Source organism: Convolutriloba macropyga, chromosome 6 (assembly GCF_964194025.1).
Source record: "Convolutriloba macropyga chromosome 6, txConMacr16.3, whole genome shotgun sequence".
Lineage (NCBI taxonomy): Eukaryota > Metazoa > Xenacoelomorpha > Acoela > Convolutidae > Convolutriloba > Convolutriloba macropyga.
In genome coordinates, this window is record NC_134473.1 from 27397372 (window position 1) to 27408133 (window position 10762).

At 33.5% G+C, this 10762-nt stretch overlaps 1 protein-coding gene and 1 pseudogene across 1 annotated transcript in view; both read right to left on the reverse strand.

Moving 5' to 3' along the window:
* LOC142340905 (mitochondrial dimethyladenosine transferase 1-like) overlaps positions 1 to 10762 on the reverse strand; it is a 498997-nt gene that overhangs the window by 186695 nt on the left and 301540 nt on the right. The gene's annotated exons all lie outside the window — the stretch shown is intronic.
* Positions 1 to 10762, reverse strand: part of LOC142340904 (guanine nucleotide-binding protein G(I)/G(S)/G(O) subunit gamma-12 pseudogene) — a 407251-nt pseudogene that overhangs the window by 154675 nt on the left and 241814 nt on the right.

A 10762-nucleotide genomic window follows, 5' to 3' on the forward strand; every position in this document is an offset into this window, starting at 1 on the left:
AATAAGCTCCTTTAGTCCACTTAATTTAAGTTTGCCGGATTAACAGACAGAAAACTGCTGACACAATCTTTGTTAAATCCAAAAAGGGCTAGTTTTTCTTGCGTTTCCTTTTAGGCTGTTCTGGAACTACAATTTTGCTGTTTTTTTTTGCTAATTTAAACCGATAATTATCCAAAATGCATCATTTATTTTTGATATCGACTGTTTTGTCAAGCTATCCATATACATAATATTCGGAACAATTTATTGTTTCCTTTCAAGTGAACAGCAATAGCACGACCAGTTTTAGTCAAATCGTTTTTTTACTCCAAAAATAAGTCAGTCGCTGTTTGTAACTAGTCGCTGTCTTTTTAAAAAGTAATAGCATTTTTTGCTTCTTATGTAAATTGCAGAACAGAACAAGTCAAATCAAGGCTCACTAATGACAGATTCAATAGGCTTTTGAGGGAATTTTAGGAAAACCTATCTAGTTGCAGTCGAAATCTTATGATAGTTTTGACTTAAAAGTAGTTGCTTTCAAAATAATTAGTGGGTTATTGAGCTTTGCCACTTCTTTCTCTTTCTTTGGTCCACTGGTGGCTAAAGGTTTCAAAGGCAGGTCAAATGGCCTTTCGAATGGAGTAAAATTAAATAGTTTTTGCAGTTTTAGATTTTTAGTAGGGGTTTTTCGACTTTGATACTACTAGTTTTCTCAATAAATTTGACATTTTCTCGTCTTTGAAGTTCTTTTTCTTACCTTTTCTCGTTATTGCTAGCTTAGATGTCACATTTTCGAATTCAAAAAGAAGGCACCATTGAACATCAATTTTAATGGATTATCGTTTTAGCGGCTTCGGAACCTTCTAGCAGAATTTAATGGATTTTTGTCTGTAATTGTCTTTTCTTTGTAGTCGTATGAAACATTCCTATTAATTGCAGGTCTTAATGGCGTCCTATGGATAAACATAAGAAACATTTTATTGATTTCAGTTAACAGGTAAAGTTTCCCATGACCTCGAAATCAAAGTTTTTACTTATAGACGTATTTTTTAAACTGTGCTCTTGGCATTTCTTTTTTCACTAATTTAGCCTTATCTAATAATTACAAGTCGGTTATCACAGATTTGCAGTTTTTGCCGTTGAGGAAAGGCTTAATTGAAAGTATCCAATATTTAATTTTGTTGCTTATTATTTTAAGGGCTTCGACACGGGTTTTTGACAATTTAATTTTTTGTCTGTTTGTCGTGATGACATTTCCTGAATGATAACTTATCTTGTTGGCATTTGTTGTGAAACTATTGAAACTAGTTCATGATTTCAGTTGATAGCTAATGTTTTTATGACTTTAAATTTAATGTTTCAGAAGAATACGTGTATTTTTAACTTTGTCGTTTGTCTTTAAGGACTGGTCCTAGTTTTTTTTTTTTACTAGTGAAGTACAAATTAATTGTTTTTTTTTACATGGTAAATTTTTCTTTCAAAGACTTGACATTGAGTGTTAGATGTAAATAACGTTTGTTGTTAATCGATTTTGTGTGTTTTGTGTGCTAGTCTTGGTAACGACAGGTCTCATCGGGCCTATAATGTGGCTTAATTTACTTTACTAAGTGTATTGTGTTGGAGGCATTTTTTTCTCATACATCAGTTAGTTTTGAACAACTTGACCCTTTGAAAGTTTTCTCTTCCTCTTTTGGTAGACATTTAAGCCAAAAATGTGGATGAACGGGGACGAACACTGTGCAAACGCACAATACCGGCACCGGTTTTCACAAAAGTTTTAATTTTAGATTATCTGTATTTGTTGTTTTGAGATTTTTTAAGTAATGACAAATCTTATTCGCTTTATTTTAGAAATTAATGGAATTGTTTAATGATCTCAGTTCATAACTATGGTTTGTTTTTACTTTGACATTTGATATTTCAGAAAAATACATGTGATTTTCTTAACTTTGTATTTGTTTTTTTTTGTCTTCTTGTTACCCGGTCTCAATTTTCAGAGGTCGCATATTACATAATTTGCGTTCAATGAAGGCGCAATTGGTTACATTCTAGTTTTTGCGGAATGGATTATGGTTTTAACGGAATAGGTTATGGTTTGACGGCTTCGACACCGATTTCTCGCAAGATTTGATTTTTTTCGTGTCGGTATGTGCCGCTTGATTTGTAGACGTACATATTCTGGATATTGACAGGTCTCAATGTCTTCATATGGGGTAATGATTGAACATTGGCTAGTTAAAGATTTCAGTTGATATCTAATGTTTTTCATTATTTGAAATGGTTTTTAATAGCCGCACAGCGATAGCGGGGGCTATTATTGGCCTTTTCTTGGTTTTTTTCATTTGGTCGTCAAGATTTTTGTTACGACCTTATGACGTCACGGCCACTTGTTCTTCATTCGTTCATGCAATTTCAACTGAACTGCATGCGTGACGTCATTTTTCGCTCTTTCTGGAGTGAGTTTTTTTGTTCATTCGCGTGATAGATTTTTGGTCACACTTAACTTACCTCACTCTCAAAAATGACTTCCTCACTTTGAAATTGACTTTTATTTTTTAGTTCAAAGAGATAAGGTCAAATGGGTGTCAGCCACTCTAAGTGAAGGTTATTTGAGAGCAGCTAATAGAGCCAGCAATAACTTATACGGATTTTTAATCAGAATATAACAGATCAGCCTTCAATGAAAAGACGAATTTTTTCGGTCTGTCTCTTTTACTGTTTTTTGAGACTGCAGATCTACGAATCTTTTGCGGCTATTTTCTGGCAATCTGCCAGCTATGTTCTTAAATATTTGCCGTTATCTTCTGTTTTGGCTACTGTTGCCAAGTCCCATTAGGGACTAGTCCTGTTTTTTTACTTATAGTCCTATAAATTAGTTAACTTATAGTCCTATAAATTAGTTAATTTACTTATAGTCCTATAAATTAGTTAATTAGAGGATCTCTGTTAAATCTATGTTAAGCAAAGAGGACGAGTCCATGTAATTTTTTTAAAAGCCACTTCGAACTAGAACTTCTAATGCTTGGACGAAAAGTTCAATGATTCAAGGTTCTTGATTCAATGCATGTGTTCGAGAGGGGTAAAGAATTGGTGAGGTGCCGATCTAATTTCACTGCTTCTTCGATTTTTATGGCAGTGTTTTTGGCCGAACATTTTGTTATCCAACCAAATTTTTAAATAGAGTAGTCTATATATACCGAATTTTCTCTAGCTTCGAGCACTTCCAGTTTTTCTGAAGCGAAATTAAATCTGACTGCAACATTTTGTCCTCTAAGTAGTTAGTTGCGCTTTGTTTTGAGCTTTCTCGTCCTACTTTTTTGATACAAAAAACAAACAAATTTTAATTCTGGCACTGCTGGTTCTGATCCGATTCGCCGTTCCCTTGCTCAAGTTTTCGAATGTGAAGAAGCAATGATAGATAGTTGTTCCTGCGGCACTTCATTAGATGGCAAACATTTCTGCGTTTGATTGGAGTTGAACATGATAGGTAATTGATTTTTGGTGTTTGTTTTTTGAAGCTTGGTTTCTGGACAATTGTTAATTGTGTGCATTAATTCCGTGACACAGCTTGTGACCATTTCTCCTATTTTTTTCTTGCCGCTTACTGTGCATCAGATAGAGAATTGATTCGTCTTAAGGGGTACTACTTCATTGAATAAACTGCAGTCTCTAGTTTTTTTTGGCAAGCTATTCGTGAAGACTCCAAGTGGCGCATCGTTGTTAGCAGCTACAAAAGGCATAAATCTGTAAATTAATTGATCTCAAACAATTTATTGCGATTTTTCAAGTCAAGTTGGTATTTTTTATGCTATTTTTGTTTGATTGCTTTTCCGCCCGAATATTTGAGTTGCCGTCCTCGAAAACGGGATAAACTGGTAGAGCATGAGGGCATTAAGTTTCTGTTCATTGCTCTTAGAGCTGTCCTGGTCTACGTTTCTCCAAAAATTCTGAGGATGTATAATTTCCTTATCTGGAGGGTTTGAGAGCGTTTCCTGAGATTCCTGAGTGCGTTGAGAGAGAGTTTGAGAGCGTTTGACCCGACATTAGTCGATTATGTTCAACTGATGGGGGCGCTTTAAAACGGATTCAATGGGAACTTTTAGTGTATTCTTTTTTCGTTTTATTTTCTCTGCAAGCAGTAAATAACTCTTGAAATAATTAAACAAGACGGCTCGAGCAACATTGTGCGTAGCACAGATTGTTCGAATCTACGTCTAAATTTTGTCAAAAGCTTCTCCTTGTTCTGAGACGAAAAGCTCTTTGACTATCAATTCTTCGCAACTCAATTGTTTTTTGAAAAATTTGGAATCCTCATGTTGATAAATGTTGTCAAATGAGAAACCAATTGAATTATCAATTAATTTATAGTATAGAACAGATTTTTACCGAAACCTTGGCTTTAAAAAGGCACCAGATGAAAATTTGTAGTTAGCTAATAATTTGAAATCAAAAATAATAGCCAATTATTATGTGAAGTTTTGCCTTTTTGGCAAGAAGTTATTTCCGACTTTTTTTCATTTCATGAGTCCTATTTTCACACGTTTTCGATTTTTGCACATTTTCAAAAGAAACCAAACTAGGATTTTCCTTTGTTTTCAATGTTTACGTTAAAAATTGGAGAAAAATTAATAAAGTTTGTTCTAATTGAAAATGTTACGTTTTTCTATAATAATTAACTCCCGCTGGTTGATCAGGTAAATAAAGATTTCATGTTTCAATCAATTTTAGATCAATTGGAGAATGTATATTTCTAAGTAAAATATTTTTGATGTGTTACAATTTTCCCAAAGGTGCTCAATTCAGGTAACACTCAAATTGAGCCCTTAATTACACGAAGACATAATTTTAAAAATCGTTTAGCGGCAATAAAGAGCAAACTTCACTTCGTCACTACAAATATTTGTATCTAAAAGTATTCTATAGAATTTCCGTCAAAGAGTGTTTAAGTTAACATGGAATGCTAATAGCAGATGGATCGAATTGAATTTAAGTATAAAGTATTAAAAAATGTAGGAATTTAAATTTAAATTCGTTTCATTTCCTCGATTGGTTGCTTTGCTCTTGTTCTATTTTTGAATGACCCTTATAGAACCTTTTCATAAGTTTTAATATCATTAAAAAGTCCTTCCTAAAAAAGTTGTAGGGCTACAATGTATAGCTTGATTTTGCTCTGTATTTTCTTAATGGATGTAAAAATAAATTAGTGACTACTTAAGAATTTCTTTTATGTGGAAGAAATAGTTTGCAGTTAGCCATTCATTGAAAGCTTAATTTAGAAAGTTAGTCGAAGCATCAGGAATTATCAACAAGAAAAGAATAACAAACTGTTTTTTCCTAATTTTTTTTTTAAAAAAAGAAATTTGTTTTGTTTTTCTCATCTGAACTATCCATTTTTTGACCAACTCTGAAATCATTTCTCAATTGAACTGTACAGTTTGGAGTTAGCTTAAGTGAACTCAGAAATGGGCAAATTGGATGTTTTTTAAAGTTCTGTTTGAAGTTTCTATACAATCGAAGACAAATACTGCCTCTGTTGAATCAATTAGTCCACAAAATTGAGCCTGTAACTAGCACAAAAAACTGTTTTCAACAAGATTGAATTCCAAACAAAACGATGAATGAAGTATTTCTCTTTCTTGCTATGTTTTCCTCGTTCTCTCGAAAAATTGTTTCCTTTATTTTTGAGTACGTCACGTGTATGACACTTGTTAAATTGGTTTTAGTTCCGGGCTGGTAAAAACGATTGACAAACTAGGATACTACAGTGTTCGTTTTCAAAAGAAACATTGTCTTCCTTTTCTTAATGTTTGGCTTCTTTTGTTTAAATTTTCTTGATTTCAATTTGAAGCATTTTTCTGTTTCGACTATATTGACATTTTCGGTTACAAAAAAATGGAGACTTAAAACAGTTAACGCGAAAGAGAAAATTTCGTGAAAAGTAAAAGGTTATTTTTGTTTTTGTTTTGTCTTGGTTTTTTTTGACATTTTTAGAAATTTCCACTGGGTTTTGTTTTTGAACAGGTCTTTTTTATTTGATATACATAATTTTAATATAATGTGTTGACCATTTTGTCATAACTAAATAATTAAAATAGTCTTTTTAGTTTTGGTTATTATCTTTGAAAACTGCTGAGCGCTGAGATCATGCTTAAAGTTCAGATTCAGTGTTTCAGATATAAGTTAGTCCGCACCGCTGTTTTTGCTAGGTATTAGCCAGGAAGCGACAGCTAACTCTTGTCATAATGACTTTCAGTTTTTGTTAGATGTCATCCGTCTCCATTTTTTTTTGCACCGGACAGGTGAATCTTCGCACGCTGAAATGAAGGGAGCAATTTTGTTCTTTCTGTCAGTATGTTTTTCTAATGATGACTTGTTTCACTCTCTGATAGTGAAGTGAAATTTTTTCAAAACACGTGTTATTTATCTCACTGATGCAAACATGGAATGCTCATCAATATGTGGTCAACTCGATAGCCAAAGGATCGAAATGAATTAAAGTATTAAGTATATAGAATTTGTAGGAAATTATATTTGTTTTATTTTCTCGATTGGTTGCTTTTCTTTTATATTTTGACTGAACCTTTTAGAACCATTTCATAAATTTTAATATCAATAAAAAATCCGTCCAGAAAAGGTTGTAGGGTTACAATGTATAGCTTGAATTTGCGCAGTGTTTTCTGAATGGATGCAAAAATAATTTAGAGACTGCTTCAGAATTTCATTAATCTGAAAGAAACAGTCTGCAATAAGCCATTGAGAGTTTAATTTAGAAGAATAGTGGAAGCATCAGGAGTTGTCAACAAGATAATAATAGAAAACGGTTTTTTTCTTTTTTAAAAAAAAATTGGTTTTTTGTTCTCATCTGGACTATACATTAATTAGCCAACTCTGTAAGTTTTCAATTAAATCTTTTCTCAAATGAACTGTACAATTTGGACTTAGCTTAAGTGACCTCAGAAATGGACAAATTGCATGTTTTTTCAAGTTGTGTTTGACCTTTCTCTAGAGTAGAAGATATTAAAATGGACAAATACTGCCTATGTTGAATCAATTAGTCCACATAATTGAGCCCTTAACTAGCACAGAAAACTCTTCAACAAGCTTGAAGTGCAAGCAAAAAGATGAATGAACTATTTCTCTTTCTTGCTATCTTTTCGTCGTTCTCTCGAAAAATTGTTTGCTATAGTTTTTGAGTACATCAGGAGTATGACACTTTTTTAATTGGTTTCAGTTCCGGGCTGGTAAACCGATTGAAAAACAAAGATACTACCTTTTTAAATATTAATGTACGTTTTCAAAGAAAGAATGTTTTTCTTTTTTCCTTTTATTAATTCTCAGCTTCTTTTGTTGAAGTTTTCTTGATTTCAATATTAAACATTCATCTGTTTTGGCTGTCTTGACTTTTTCGGCTACAAAAATTTTTAAAAAATTTGAAACTTAAATTAGATAGAGGGAAAGAAAAATCCCGTGAAAAGTAAAAAAAAAATGTTATTTTTTACATCGTTAGAAAGAAAGTTCCCTGTTTTGTGTTTAAACAAATCTTATTTGTTTAATATACATTTTTTAAATATAATCTATTGACCACTTTGTCATAACTAAACCATTAAAATAGTCTGTGTTTTGATCATTAACTTTGTTTTGAAAACTGAACGCTGAGATCATGCTAAAAGTTCATAGTCAGTGTTTCTGGTGTAATTAATTTGTATCGCTGTTTTTGCGAGGTTTTAGGCGGGAAGCGACAGCTAACTTTTATCATAATGACTTGTAGTTTTTGTTAGTTAGTCGTGTCGTCCATCTCCAATTTTTTGCACCCGACAGGTGAATCTTCGCACGCTGAAATGAAAGGAGCAATTTTGTTCTTTCTGTATATGTTTTGTTCTTTCTGTCAATATGTTTTTCTCATGATGACTTGTTTCACCCTCTGATAGTGAATTGATTTTTTTTTTCAAAACACGCGTGCTTTATCTCACTTATTCGTTCTCACTGACCGAAGTTCGATCGATTGAGGAATACAATCCTAATTTAACTGAATGGAATCTCTTAGTTCTGTTCTTCGATGACAAAGCAAAACTTGGCTGAAGTGTTTTGAAGCCACGCGTAACGCTTTCATAAGTAAATTTCCTAATATAATTTAATTTGATACATTTTAAATTTGATAGAGACAAAGAATGTTTAAGATTTCATGATTTCGTGAATGATCTCACTTTGACGTCAAGCCCTTCTTCAACTCCTGGAAACTAATGGAGGGGGTCGAAGTCTTGTTACTCTTTGTCAAAGTTGCTTACCGCCGCTGTGGACCTTCTGCAATTGTTGGGCCAAATTAAGAAATATTTCCTGTCGGATGAAAAAAGCTGTTGCTTGATTAGTTTCAAATATTATGTGAAATAGCTGATGACGAATGTTGTCAAATTGATGATTACTATGATCACCCGTATTATGAAAATGTAACCACCGGCTACTCGTCAATCGAGAATTTTTGAATTGCGTTAGTCATTTGAGATAGAGGCATCTCGGTATTGTCGAGGATATTTTCGGATGAGTTTTGCTAAACATAAAACATGTTTAACTGAGGACGGTGCCGAGCTGTGGATATGATATTTTACCGAATTCAGCACATTAATTACGATTGGTTCTTTTGTCCCTTACAAGTTTTGCAAATGCTTTCATCAGATTCGCCGGCGGTAGTCAGTATTTGTTGGAGCTTAGTTTTCTAACTTATTGCCATTAGGTCTGAAACTTGGAAAATTGTTTACTGTTTTTAATAAGTTTGTTGATGTGACGTAATTTTACTGATAATTATTTTAACATTGCAACCCGAAGGGATGTGCTTTCTTTTGAAATTAAATTTTAATTAAGTTCTTTTCTCTCTGAAAGTTGTTTAAATTATGGTGAGATGTGTAGTGATCATCATGGTTTCCAGTTTTCCCTTGATTTACTGATAAACAGGTAGCGCCCAGCGGGCATTGAGTTCTCCTAGAGCCTTTCAGCTCACTAATCTCCAAGTATGCGATTCACAGAAACTGTTTTGGAGACTTATGGTGTGAAAGGCGGTTGACCCCCACCCCACACACACACACGCGAGCGCACTGTTACCCCAACCCCTATCAGCCCTTCCCGCCGCGCTTACCTGACGCTCCTTCAATTAAGCTAAAGCTAGCCTCACTAAGCCGTGGCTTGCTACTGATGAAGCCAACCGCTCGCCGGTCGTTTGCGAGCAATTCGCCCGACGGTAGTCGGTTATGTTTCTCTCAAGCATTATAATATGAGCAAATTACAGACAAAATTTTTAATTTTTGTCTGCTTCCGCTTATCGTGGTTCTTGTTTCATGAATTGTTTACAAATTAAGAAATTGCCGTAAAACTGGTTTTCCATTCTTTTAATAAGAGATTAATCGATTACTTTTAAAATGACACCTTCTTAATAAGTCTTAAGCACTTTTTTTTTGCAAAAGTTGTTGCTTAGAATGCATAAAAGTTACAATTTTTTTAAGCTTTCTTGATAATTTATCGGTTTTTAAATGCTATAAAGAGTCATTTTGTATATTTTGAAATGATTTAAAGGTTGCACTGGGATTTTGTTTGAGACAGTTGAAATACTTGTATTCATGTTTTCTTAAATGCTCCTATAACCAGTTGGTTGCAAGTACTTGGGTCTTGTTCCTTTTTTTACATTGGCTGCTGAACGATTTCTAGAACTATTTCATGTGTTTGCATGATTTTATAAATTCCTATGGAACACTATTGTGATGCAAATTGTGGTCAATAAAAGGACGTATGTTTGAACAAAAGTTAAGATTGAGTTAAGTTTAAGAGATGTAGGTAATTGTGTGCTGTGCAGAGACAATTACGAACATATTTGGTTTCTACATCAGTTTGTTAGCCAAAAGGGGCCGTGATCCACAAACGGTATTGAAATTGGCTTCATCTTTTCCTTTTAATTTTTCCATAAGAACGAGTCAAGTTAAAGCTCTTAATATTAGCAAGCTAGCTTTATTAAGATTGTTTCGAGATAACCAATTCGTTGCACCTCCAAAACCTAGAGTACGTTAAAAGTCTTAAAACCTGTTTGCCTTCATCGTTCAAAGTATATGTTAGAGTATAGTTCTGGGAAGCCTAAGGCGATTAGAGAGAGCTCAAAGCCGAGGGCGCTTACGCCCTATGCTGAGCTTGAATTGCCGAAGGCTTCCCTGAACTATACTCTAGCTTATTTAGACCCCAATTTTGCTGTTCAAAACTCAAAGAGAGAATTCAATTAAAATTTATAGTAATATTGCAATTTTCGTGCAGCGAATCAATCCAACAATTGAATTATCGTTCTACCCAAATATTTTTTTCTGAGTTCCTTGATATTATTGTAGCAGCGAATGGATCGCTGAGGTTGTCAGCTGTCTCTGTTGTGTCACTCTCATTGTCACTCTTTATGGTTTTTAGTAAATGAGCAATTTATAAAAATTCTTTATTGACTCAATTATAGACCTTAAAAAAGTCCTCTTTGCCGAAGTTGTATTTTTTGACTGTTTCCTGTTTTCAATTATCCGCTTTAATTATCTTTGAAAACTGTATGCTTTGTCTCATGAAAAAAAATTGGGCTTTCAAAAAAATTTTCCAAGAAACCTGCCTTAAGGCTTCCAAGAATTTTGTTGTTGATTGCTCATTTTATACCATTTTGTAAGGTTGAACTCTTCGAGACAAGTGTGAAAAGTGAGCGAGAAACTGATTAAGTTCAAAGTCTAGTGTGATATGAAACATCAAATCTTGAAAAAAAAGTGGGACGCTTGAAAAA